General features: G+C 39.0%; 1 pseudogene; it reads left to right on the forward strand.

Moving 5' to 3' along the window:
- The first annotated feature begins 9,861 nt into the window (after positions 1-9,861).
- On the forward strand, positions 9,862-10,090 carry LOC121474532 (annotated as a pseudogene).
- Positions 10,091-13,839: the final 3,749 nt, after the last annotated feature.

Genomic DNA, 13,839 nt, shown 5'->3' on the forward strand with positions numbered 1-13,839 from the left:
GGTGGCTCAGTTTAAAAATGCATAGCCAGTGGTTCTTTTCTAAAGTGGGTACGTTTTTGTAACACCAGAGAATACAGAGCAACGGCAACAAGATAACTTGAGAATCATGAATCATACTCAATAAATATGGGGGAAAAAAACCTCTTCCACTAGTTCACACTTAAAATAAAGCTCCTGTTACACGCTAAGAATTGTACCAGGTGTTACCAAAAATGAAAAGATGAACTCCTTTCAGGCAAGCAACACACAAACATATTATTGAAAAAAAGATGTATAAGGGCAAATACATCTTAGAAGAGTTATAACCACTAAGTAGTGTAAAAATAATTTACCAAATGATGGAAGTCAAACATTTCATAGTAAAATCAGGACTAATCCTTATACTAGTGTCCCACCTGTCTGGCTGTGTAGAGGGTCCCATTGGCAGCATTCCATAAGAAGAAATATGCTGAAAGATTATGACCAAATATATGTACAGGAAAGTTTGTTGAAAGATTATAGGTAGAAAAGGATATTTTGGCACAATGCTTATTATTGAAATTACGCTTTCAGTGATCACTGAGACTTAATTGAATGTTCGATAGATATTTTGAAGTTTCTAAGAAAGAAGTTACATACTAATTATTCCTTAATTTCATAGCATTTTAGGAGAATTTTACAAAATACAATTCTGAAAATTTAATATATAATCATTCTCCACTCAGTCTCCTTTTTCTTAACCCCTGGTCTAATTTTTATTTGAAAGTCATCTTATTGAATAGAAAATAATGCAATATAAATGGAAATGAAGCAGATAGTAAAACTACCTTACTTAGTAAGCATGTCATGACTAAATACATAAATTGTATTTGATTAACTGGTAAATAAAATATTAAAATTATCATCTGTAGATATTTTAAAATTGACATTTTATAAATTCTAACATTACTGCAAATGGTGGACGTAAGATTGAGTTTCAGAAACACATAATGTTTTACTTCCCTTCTGTTCTATTGACCCTGTGATTTTAGGGCAAAATTAGTTATCATATACATAGTCCAACAGTAAATAAAAGTAGAACTTCCTCAGGGCACCTGGGTGGCTCAGTGGTTGAGAGTCCACCTTTGGCTCAGGTCATGACCTCAAGGATGGGATCAAGTCTCGCATCAGGCTTCCCACAGGGAGCCTGCTTCTCCCCCTGCCTATGTCTCTGCCTCTCTCACTGTGTCTCTCAGGAATAAATAAATAAAATCTCAAAAAAAAAAAACATTTAGAGTTTTTCCTTTTAAAACATACTGAATTTGTATCCAGCAAAGTCTTGAATATATTAATGAAGGTAGAGTCCAGAAATGTATACATTAGACATACAATGGTGGCTTCAAAATTCTACATATGTGGGGGCTTAGGGCAGAAATCTAGTTAAGCCAGGGCTCTTGTGTTGAAGCTACATTTACAAAGCAAATACACTGCTCTCTATTTTATTGACTATCCAGAGCAAATACACTGCTCTGTATTTTATGGACTATAAAATAGTTAATAAAATATCAATTTTAAAAAATATCAATATTTTATAAAATGTTATTTGGCCTTTATATAAATGTAAGAAAGTACAGACATTTCACATGAAAAATGATCATTCTTTTTATTTAAGATAGAATTTAAAATATGGTTAAAAATTAACACTTTTCTCTGCCCAAGCCATTCAGTGGCTCTGCCACTGTAGACACGTAAAATCATATTTGGATAAATCCTGTATCTTTCTAATGCTAACACTCTTCTAAACTCAAAAGTTGTATATTTACCTTCAATCTCAAAGGCATATTAAGCTTTCTGTGTCCAAATCTATGTTATGTTTATAACTTACTATGCTTTCCTCAAACATTTTTCCCTCCCAGATTTTTTATTTTAGTCGATGGCACCAGCAGCCAGCTAACCATCAGACTGGGTTCATTCTTAATTATTTTCATGGCCTCATCTTCAATTATTAATTCCTTCCATATCCCATATGGAGGCATCAGCGTTCTTTCAATGATTCAGGCCAGAAATGTACAGCAGGCTCATGTCCAATACCCCATCTATCTAGCTAGAGAGAAAATGATAGTAGCAATGTAGATAGTACTTCCTCACCCCTGATGCAATCAATTACCAGGGCCAGTAGATATTACCATCTGAAAAGTGTCTTGAACTTCGGCTTTCAGGTGGTAGAGTGGTAAATCAAGCTGAGCCATATGTGAATTCAAATACTTGGAAGATTCAACTATTCAAGTTCACACAGCTTGAATATTTAATTTCATAGCAGAATAGCATTCAGAAGACAGAATAGCATTCAGAAGGGGAATGCTACCCATGTGACCAAAGTGGAAATACAGCTGGATAAAAAGGTCCTGGGAGTGAATCACAAGGCAAAAGCTCAGTCCCTAAAATTAGGTATAACACTTGAATGAATCAAGAATAGACAACAACGTGAGACCCTGTGCTGTGAGCCTAGGATCCTAAAATTTCCCCCGAGTAGGGACAAGATTAGTTAAAGGATCCGAAGCAGAACTGAACAAGTATATATGCGTATATACATATGTATGTATATATTCACATCCACAGATACATACGTAAAACAAATTCACAATATACAACAATACACAACATTGCAGAAGCAACCAATTGTTCCTCTTCTTCAATGCATAAGCTCTGAAGTTCAAATTTCTAGGTTCCAATTTGATCTCGACTATATGATGTTGGAAGAGTAACGCTTGTACTGTGAATTTCATTTGTAAAATAAAGATTATGATACCATCTACCCCATGAGATTGTTGAGAGGTTTAAATAACTTCAGGGGAGTAAATATTTTTATTATTTTTTATTATTATTAATTTTTATTATTACTATTTTTACACATCAAAACTTCATGCAGTATAATCTTTACCTAGAACTAATTTCCTTTTTTTTTTTTTTAATTCTTATTTATTTATGATAGTCACAGAGAGATAGAGAGAGAGGCAGAGACACAGGCAGAGGGAGAAGCAGGCTCCATGCACCGGGAGGCCAACGTGGGATTCGATCCCGGGTCTCCAGGATCGCACCCTGGGCCAAAGGCAGGCGCCAAACCGCTGCGCCACCCAGGAATCCCAGAACTAATTTCCTTCAGGACATTCCTTCTACTTTTCTCTCATCACTGTAGAGATAATACCCTAATCTGCATTTCAAATCCAAAGAAATCACCCATGCCTCACTTATCTTTACTATTTATTTGAATGTTTCCACTTGAATGGACTTTCACATAGTTTATAACTCTGAAACTTAATACGTCATCTTCTTTTAGTTGCTGTACAGCCATAACCTCTGCAATACCTGGGAGTGTTGGCTAAAGACTCCAGAGAGATATCCTCCCCCTTTTTAAAAAAAAATATTTTCTTTATTTATTCATGAGAGACAGAGAGAGAGAGAGAGAGAGAGAGAGAGAGAGAGAAAGGTAGAGACACAGGCAGAAGGAGAAGGAGGCCCCATGCAGGAAGCCCAATGTGGGACTCGATCCCGGGACTCTAGGACCATGCCCCCGGCCAAAGGCAGGTGCTCAACTGCTGAGCCACCAGGGATCCCAGATATCCTCCCCCTTATGGTAAGTTAACCCTAGGCTTCTCAACTAGATTGTAAACTCCTTAAGAACTTAGGACAATTCTTATTTTTATTCTTGTGAGGCTGAGCACACTATGAGAGATGAAATTTGTATGTTTGGGTGGGAGAAGAGAGGATGCTTCTCTCACTTTCTCAACTGAGAGCTTTGCCACAGAATGCCCTTTGCATCCTTGAACAAGGCCGCCTACCTAGACTTCGCCTGGGAAGACAAATTACCATGGAATCCCTAAGGGCATTCTCCCTTGGTAAAGCAGGCAAACAAACCCACTATCTAGAGAAAAATATTTGAGAGTTTTAGAAAAAACTTTTAGAGTTTTTTTTCTAAAACTCTCAAATATTTAGAAAAGTTTTACCTACTTTCCTCTGAGGGGTTTGTACCCAGGTAGGTATCAGATTCTGGCACTAACCCTAACTCGACATTCCTGAGGTCAGCCAGCATGCTGGAAATGCGGACAAAGCTGAGAACAGAGTTCTAAACTTCCAGAAGAAAATGAGATTTCCTTCCCTGTAAGTCACTGAGTCCAAGATCTGGAGCAGCCTGGAGGATACTGTGCCGGAAAGAAACGTTACTTGGCCAGAGGAGGGCCAGGCCTGAGCGCAGCACCATGTGGCAACAGGAAGCAGTTCTGGGGTCCTGACCTGGTCCTCTACCCCACACACATACGAGCATATGCATCTAGTGCCCAGCGTGGGTACATGGGGAGGAGGGCTAGGGCCGGCTGTAGAGAGAATGGAAGTATGAGTCGGTATTTAGGAAACTACCATAAACCAGGTGATAGATGAAGACCTCATCTAAGGAGAAGGTGACAGGGCTGATCACGAAGCTGGCAGGTAGAGACTGATTCTGCTGGAAGAGTAAGGGATCTGGAAACCAAGAATGTTGGAGAAACAATAGTAGAGTCACAAGAGTTGATGGAGGAATCAACCTCCCAAGATAGAGAACTGAAGAGTCAATGATGATAGAGGGAGATGAAGATGTGGGCTGAGAAGAAACGAGATTTCTAGAAGATTGCCAGTAGGGAACGATACTTTGAGTAAAGCATGGAAGGGCTGGGTGACAAGTGAGTGGGAAGACAGACGGCACAGGGACTGATGTCTGTGTGCTCATTCGAAGAGGCAAGACTGACATTAAACAAAACAATTAAGGAAGCAATGTCAGTGTTTCATCTTTCCTTCTGGAATGTTTCCTTCCTTTTATCCCCATGAGCTTGTCCAGTGCCTTTGGCTATTTCTTCTGTTTGAAGGATCTTCTGCCCAGATATCTGATGGCTCATTCCCCAGCTTCCTCCTGAGCACATATCAACATTTAACACGCTACACATCCTTTTCACTTCTCACTGTTTATTGTCTGTGTTTCCCATTAGAATTTAAGGTCCTTGAGGACAGGGATTTTTGTCTTTTTATTAACTCTCTAGCCCCAGTACCAAGAACAGTGCCTGTCGCATTATTATATGGGCTCCATAAATATTTGTTGAATGAATAATCAATTTTTAGATGGGGCTTGTGTTGTCTCAATGGCTGACCTCCTTCACTAAGGGATCTGCATGTTCACAAGCCACCACCAGGGAATTGCTGCCAGTAACTATTGTCTTAAATGATTCTTGAGTCACCTTCCCAGTCTGTTGAAAATTATGTCCCATTTTCCATCTTCTTGGAGTTTTTCCAGATAATTGGGAATTATTTTTGAGAAAATTATCTAAGTGAATGTAAATGGTTAAAATTAATGTATGGTGCAATCCATATACTCTTTGCCGTTGCAGAGGTCCTCAGTGACTCCTCTCAAAGAGCCAGTAATGTGAAAATTTCAGGAAATGTGACAGCCCTTTGGGAGAAAATTTGAGGGCACAGGAGTATAAAGGATCCCATGTAGAAAGCTGACTTTGCCTTCTATGTGTATGTCTTCCAATGTAATTACCCTGGCTCCAAGTGTCATAGAAGTGAAACTTAGTAAATTCCATAGCTATTGACTAAAATGGGTAGCTCATTTAAGAAATACCTTTTTAGCACAGATATGAGCTTTTTTAGCCAAGACGTTTTTACTTGACTACAATTTAAACCAAATTCCTTTTGTTTAGTCCACAAGGAAGAGTGAACAGCTAGTTCTTGTTATTTATCTTTCTCACAGTAATATTGTGAAGGTTTAATAAAGGACAGTACAATACTTTTGCAGGTATAAACTGCAAGAGAAATCATGATCGCTTTATTCTTAAGTGGTTCCATGTCACCTTGCTATTTCACGCTTGTCATTCACTAATTAAATGTCAGTTCCCAACAGCTACATGGGGAAAAGTGTTATTTGACATAATCTAAAATAGAATCTAAGTACACCCAATTGTGCTTAGATACAGATACTGTTTGTCCTCCCATTCCTCACCTTCAGCCAGTCTCTCTGTTCTCCTTCATCGTTCTTTCCTTCCCTCCACTGCACGCACACCTGCTATTTCCCACCCCATTTCTCACCATCCCATAGAATAAGTGAATGCTCACCACCTTCCATCTGTTAGTATTTAATATCAACCAATTCCATATCCACCGTCCTACTATTGTACTCTGTGACCTACAGATTTCATGCTGCTTCTCTGTCCTGGTTTTTATTTATTTTCATATCAGGGACTGGGTAACTGAGGATGGCTTGGCTAGAATTAAGACCCAATGTTAAATAAACTCACTGTGACTAAAGTGTATGGTGAGGAGAATATGAGAGCTGAAGATTGGCAGGAAGAGGCATCCTCAGTCTGATTTGCCTACTCCCCCACCCCGGAAACAAATATGTGACTTGCCAATGGGAAGACAGGTTTTTACAGATAAGACTATTCTTAGAATTGGTAACTTGGGGCATTAACCAGCTTCTGTAGTCCCTTGTTTTATCTCAAATAGCATTAAAACCATGAGCAGTATTGTGAGAAAATGTAGCTGTCTCTTGAGAAAGATTCCATCAAATAAAAGAAGAAAATATATCATAGATGACATTTGTTTGATACCCTCCACAACATCACTGTAAGGCAGGAAACTAAGTTAAAGAGAATTCAAATGGCCTGCCCGGCCTCACAAAGAGAGTGGTACCCAGAATTTAAATCCAAGTCTTTGGAATCCGTACCCAGTGATCTTTCTCTTTTGTTATATTATATCCAAGCCTATACATTTTCTGACCTGTATGCCAGTAAAAGAAAGAAAGAAAAGAAAGAAAAAGAAAGAAAGAAAGAAAGAAAGAAAGAAAGAAAGAAAGAAAGAAAGAAAGAGAAAGAAAGAAAAAGCAGAAATTGTATTGAAGTTCATTCCTTCCCTGTTTAAATGAATATTTGCCTGGTATTTTATTAGGGTAGAAAATGTACCATTCAGGTCATCTGTGTTTCAGGTAAATTCCCATTGCGATAAAAACCATCACAAAGAGGAATCTTGACTAACTAAGCTTTTTCCTTAATACATCAGACAACCATGTTGGTCTGATCATGTTCAATTTTGCACAATGTTTAAATGCTTCCTCCAGCGCAACTCTTCTCAGTTGCCCCAGAGAACAAGTATCACACTGCACACTGTACGTACTGGATAGAGGAACAGACCCAGCCATGAACTGCAAGTACATTCCTTATACCCCTTGCGTTCTAAAAATCAAGTGTCAATTTATTATTGCGTTTCAAGAGTTCCTCTTCAAACACTTCAAGGAAATTCATCTAAATTCCCAAGTTTTAACAAAAACGCAATCCCACAAAGAATCCTAAGAACTCTGATTAATGAAAAGCGGAGAACTAGTTGTGCTGTGTCTTCTCCCATACTGTTTTCAAAATATGTGTTGCATTCCAGTGGACTTCAAAGGGCCTGTATGCCAGTTCTATTTATCCTCCGAATTCTGCACAACATGCCCTCAAAGGGAAAAGAGTTTTATTTTAACTATTTGTATATTCCAAAGCACTTGTTTTATGTACAAAGCAACCACATGCATTTTAAAAGGTTGAATTCTAAAAATAGTAGTAAATATATCTGAGGATTCTAATTCTTCAAGACATCTTACTAGTTTTGCTTACAGAGATTGTTTTATGCTTGATTACAGATTTTTTTTTTTTTTGGCTTCCAATAGAGAGTTTTTAGGGATACTGTATATGCCCAATATCCGCTGCCCCTTCCTAACAGCATTGCTATTACTTTTGGAAAATTACATCTTCCTCATCTTCTGTAATCTTGGTGGTCCATGAAATTCCTGGGCCTGCCTCCCACTAGGAAGCCTCGGGGGAGGATACTTTCTTACATTGCCTCCATACAATGAGAAGGAAGGTATATGACCTAAATTTGGCCGAAATAAGAAGCTGTAATCTTGGACAAGTGAAGGGAAAAAAAAAAAAAAAGAAATAAAGAACAACTAAAATTCCATTCCTCCCAGAGTGGTCTCAACTAGTCTGTTCTTTTCTGTAATTGAGGTAAAATCTTACAAGGGTCATATAAAGTTAACCATTAGCCATTTTTTAAAGTGTATAACCCATTGCTATTTGTACATTCACAATGTTGTACAACTGTCCCCTCTATCTTGTTCCAAGACATATTCATCACATTGAAGGTGTTTGGCATATCCATACCCATTTAGGCAGTTACTCCCCACTCTCCCGTCTCCCCAGCCCCTGGCAACCACTGGTCTGCTTTTTTGCCTCAATGGATTTACACATGATGGGTATGTCACATGTATGGAATCATGCAATCTGTGGCCTTTTGTGTATGACTTCTTTAAGTTGGCAAAATATTTTCAGGCTCCATCCCCGGTGTAGCCTTGATCAGTGCTGACCAGCCTATTCTTGCCCCCAACCCTCTCCTAGCTTTCTGTTTCTATTCCTCTGTTCCTGCCGGGTTTTTGGCATCTGACATGCCCAGTCCTCAGTCATCCCAGATATGTGGGTCGTGCTCTTCTTCCCAGTCTTTCACATTTCCTTTTTCCCAGTGGTGAGGTAGTCATTGGTTTGCATTTTGTTTTCTGTTTGTTTGTTTGTTTGTTTGTTTGGTTGGTTGGTTGGTTTGGTTTGGTTTGGTTTTGGTTTGGTTTTGAGAGAGAGAGAGAAGGAGAGGAGCAGAGGGAGAGGGGGAGAGAGAATCTTAAGCAGACTCCATGCCCAGTGCTAAGCCCTGTGCTGGGATTGGTTTTACAACCCTAAGATCATGACTTGAGCCAAAACCAAAAGTCAAATGCTTAACTGAATAAGCCACGCAGGCACTTGCATATGTTTGCATTTCTTACAATGGATGATGAATTGGCACACTTTCCACTGGGCACATGAATTATTAGTTTCTAACTAGATACAAAAGTTCAAAGATTTCTTTCCATTTTCTACTCTCTTCTTGTGCCAAATAAATATATGAATATGGTAGAGATCCATTTACCTTCTTTCTCTTTTATTACCACTGTTAGGGAGTACTTGTCTTCATGCCAAAGGCATTATGAGCATAAGAAGAAATAGAACTGAGTGTCTTGGTGATTCATTCCCTCCCTTAAAAAAATTTTTTTTATTTATATTCAATTTAATTAACATGTGCTCTATTATTAGTTTCAGAGGTAGAATTCAGTGATTCATCAGTTGTATATAACCCCCAGAGCTCATTACATTACATGCCCTCCTTAATGCCCATCACCCAGTTCCCCCCTCCCTCCAACAATCCTCAGTTTGCTCCCTAGAGTCAGTCTCTTATGGCTTACCTCCCTCTCTGTTTTCATCTTATTTTATTTTTCCTTCCCTTCCCCTATGTTCATCTGTCCCTCCCTTTTGATAACTTAGCAAGGAATTAGTTCAGTGAGAATAGGTTGATATTGGAGTCTGAGATCCAGAGGCTCCTCCTTTTCCTACTGAGGCCAATTCCTCTAGCAGGGAATTTACACTTGAACACTTCTATCCCCAAGGCCCCTTTAGCTGAGTCCATGCAGCCAAGCTAGGCCCAATCTAAAACCTACCTCTATTGGGATTGTGAAAATTTGGAGGATGATAGGCACTCTCCTTTTTTTGCTTGAAAGTTTTTCTTTTTTTAAAAAAAAATATTTTTATAGCTATACCATGTGGTACGTGTAACCATACCCCTTTTGCATAACAAAGCCAATCCAAAAAATATGACGAGAGGCACAAATATAAATAAGACCAAACAAGTCTGGTAGAAAAAACACCATGGGCAGAAACTAATATAAGATCAACGATGATGCTTGAATCATAAATCCTATAATATCCACAATCAAGGAGCATCCAGATTTTGCTTCAACACTTCCTTTGAGAAAAGAATTAGGGCATGAATAGCGTAGGGGAGGCCTGCACTGACGTGAAGCGCAACCAACCAGTGCTTCAATAGCTGGTTTGCCAAGAAGCTCCTTAAGGGGGATGGCTCTGGAGACCCCTGCACTGACCTCTTCAAATGCTACCGGCAGTGTATTCAGAAAGCAATAAAGGAGAAGGAGATTCCCATTGAAGGACTGGAATTCATGGCCCATGGCAAAGAAAAGCCTGAAAGCTCTTCTTGAACTTGACACCTTGTCACCTTGAAAATAGACTCCTCCAATCAGGAAATTGAGGACACTGGATTTCATCAATTAAAGTTGTGAAAATAGCCATCCATTTGATGAGGAGTTTAGGAGGGAATTTTCTTTTCTCCTTGATTTCCTCTCACTTGTAAAAGATGATGAACCATCACTCTTTGCTTTGAGACAACTTCTCACTTGTGCTGTGGCACCTTGCGGGAACCTCACCTGCTAAAACTGAATGATTTCTTGGGATTATGGTTCCAATACTTGGTCTAGGATCAGCTTTAAATATCCTTTGTGTGTAAATACTGATAATCTTGTCAGGATGATCAGGGTTGCCTGGCCTTTTGAGTTTGCTTCAAAGGGCATTAGGTAGATTGTACTAGGGTTATTACTATTCATGGAAGCAACTGGTTAGGATCTCTCTTCTCTCAGGGAGCTAAGGCTCTGAAAAGGGATTCCAGCACAATGGTTTTAATCAATGCTTGGGGTACGGTTTTATTTTTATACAACAATTTTTAAGATTGCTGGTGGACTGGGTTAGCCAAGAGGAAGACAGCCTTAAGAGTGCCTTGCCTTAAAAGGTGTCAGATTTCTGAGTAAGGTGTGAAAGCTTGAAGAATGTTGCAGCACACACCATTTCAGAGCTCATAGTATAGTTTAGGAATTAAGATCTTTGGAGTAACAATGGAATAAGATCCTAAATTGCAGAGATTTGCTGTTCCCAGCTTTCAGCCCAAGTCAATTAATTAGGTCTACCTATATTATCATAAAACTGCCAAAACGCTGCATCTGGTTAAATGGGACAAGAGTCTGTTTTATTTGCCTTGTGTACCCACCCTGCCCTGCAATGTCTGTAATCATGAAGACGGAATAAATTGTAACATTTAGTTTCAAAAAAAAAAAGAATTTACTCTTTCTTGAGGCTGATACTGAAGATGATACAACCTATTCCCCATCATGTATCTGCGTGTCTGTGTTCTTCCCTTTAGAGCTTCAGAGAGTAAGCTTATCCTTCTTCCAGTTGACCATCCTTCAAATATCTGAAGATAGTTTTCATATCAACATCCACTCTCGACATTCTTAATAACTCCAGTTGTCTTACAGCTACAAAGCGCCGTGGATACAGGAAGGAAAGACCTCTTTCCAGTGAAGACCTGAGCGATATTAATTGAATGAGCAGCATTTGCCTTCAAGTTGAAAAACATTTCTATAAATGAAGGCAAAAGGAGGGTTACTCCGGGTGGAGTGAGCGGAGAAAGCAAAGTTTATATTTGTAAAAGTGAAGATTAAACATGTCACCAGCTCAGCAGAGGGATTTGCAGGAGAACAGTGAGACAGGGTAGATTAAGAGCACAAACTCAAGTTTGTAGTACAGATCATTAGAAACCGTGAAACAGTTTTAAAGAGAAGAATGACATGATATAAGATATGCTTTGGGAACAGTATTTGGGTGTAGAATGGAACCTAGAGAGAGGAGAATAATTAAGAGGTTATTATGGAACTCTAAATGGGATGTAACAAATGCCTGAAATAGAAAAATGGTGGGAGGTATGATAAGAATAGGTGAAATTGCAAGATACGGTGCAGAAATAGAATCACCATTCATAGCACTATCATATCTGTCTCTTTTCTTTATGTTCATATTAAGAAATCACTGTATAAGAGCTGTAGCTTATAGACGTCTACAAGCGCAGGGTGGTGAAGCAGGAAGCAGCTGTAGAGTCACACAGGCTGTATTTCTCATTTCAGAACTGTTGCTATGCACAAATTATTTTGTAATTTGCCTAGTCTATAACACGAAGTAATAAAGTGTGGCGGTGCCTGGTACAATGACACTAACTGTTCTCTCCTGTCCTTTTTTTTTTTTTTTCCTGATTTCATTTCTCAAGAAATTTTGCCAAGTTGCGTTGGTTTGCTAGAAAATATATTGGTGATAAAAGCCACGGAACTTGAACACAGGGTACGCAGAGCCCACTGTGTGAGATACACAAGTGTGGTAGACTGTATAGCTCACAATTACTGCTTCTATAAAAAGGACCCTAGGACCCAACCATTGTCACATGACCTGCAGAGACTCTCTCTAGGAATCTTTTCCACCCCATCGACTTCGAGAATGTGAGCATACGTGATATGTGCCATCCCTGAAAAGTTTTAAGAAGCATTGCCTGGTTCGACTATGCCTTTTTCCTTTCTGCCATGAAAAAGACACGTCCCAGAAGTAGATTACCCCTGGAACAGAGGGAATTCATGAATCAGAGCCGCAGTTTTTCCTACTGTTGCTGCAACCAACATGGGATGCATGAGAAATAGACCACTAAAATTTAGGGAATTTTGTTGCTGCGGCATAACCTAGAAGATAATAATAACAATCACAAATATAAAAGTGTGTGATATAGATGAATAAAGAAGAGGGACAATCAACTCTTATCTGGGAGTAGAGGGGTCATCAGGGATAGACTGGGGGAGGGAATGATGCTGTAGCAGAATGTGGAATCAGAAGTAGAAATGGGCTGGGCAAAGAAAGGGCTCCCATAAAAATTGGATATTTTGTGTTAAACCAAAGTACTAACAAGTGACAGAACAAGGACTATTTGTGAAAAGGAAGAGAGTCAAGTATGGTGGGAAGTTAGAGTTTATGTGGCGGTGACACACACTCAAATCTAGTAAGGCTGACCCTGACCGTGCCATGGGTACGCAACCTGCCTCAGCCACTCCCAGAATTTCTGATCTACTTTTTTTCCTATAGCATCTATATCCTTCTAATATGTTGGGTAAGTCACTTACATATTATATTTATCATTTATTATCTCTCTCCTACCACCAGAATGTCATCTTCCTGAGGGCAGGGACCCTTCCCTGTTTTGTTCACTGATGTTTCTCAAGTACTAGGAACAGCAACTAGGCGCAGTAGGTGCTTAATAAGTACTGGTTGAATGAATGACTTCAAGGTCATTTCAAAGTCTCCAAAGTCATCCTAAGAAGCTTGAATTTATCCCAATATTGGTCGGGATAAAGTAATTTTGCATCTCAGAAATATTACTGAAAGCAGAAATGTGGATAAAGGATTAGGAGGAAAGCAACAAACTCTCTCTTACTGCTTCTTATGTGAGATCTGAAATAGCCAAACTGTGAAAGGTAAAAAAAAAAAAAAAAAAGACAAAAAACAAACAAACACAAAAAAAACAACCAAGAGTCTTTAGGGGCTTATTGAATGTTTCAAAGCACCCTGAGACAAAGTGGGATAGAAGTTGAGTGGAGCTTAGGAAGAATTGGGCAATTTTAGGATAGAATAAAAGAGTTAGAAAGCCAGGAAAATATGAGATTTTTAAAAGAAAGAAGGCACAGCATAGAGGGTGATAAGACTGTGGGGGCAAACAGAGCATATGAGTCACTTCCATGTTTAACAGTGGTCAAAATAGACACGGTTGAGAGAAATGATGGCATTAATTCCTTAAGATTGAAAAATGAAATTAACCTCCTGGACCTCTCATCTCTCTCTCTCTCTCTCTTTCTCTCCCCATGCTCCCACCCCCTCTCTGTCTCTCTCTCTGTTTCTCTCCCTCTCTCTGTCCATCTGTCTCTCTTTCTCCTGCTCCTCACATTCGTGTCCTGAAATGTTAAAACTCCAAAACCAAATACCACTTCAGTATATAAGGTTTGCAGTAGTTGTTTCTCGATTTCTCCAAGAAATTTTTGATACATACTACAATACTGCAGGTCACTTTGTAGATAATGTCTTCGGCACT

Source organism: Vulpes lagopus, chromosome 13, assembly GCF_018345385.1.
Source record: "Vulpes lagopus strain Blue_001 chromosome 13, ASM1834538v1, whole genome shotgun sequence".
Lineage (NCBI taxonomy): Eukaryota > Metazoa > Chordata > Mammalia > Carnivora > Canidae > Vulpes > Vulpes lagopus.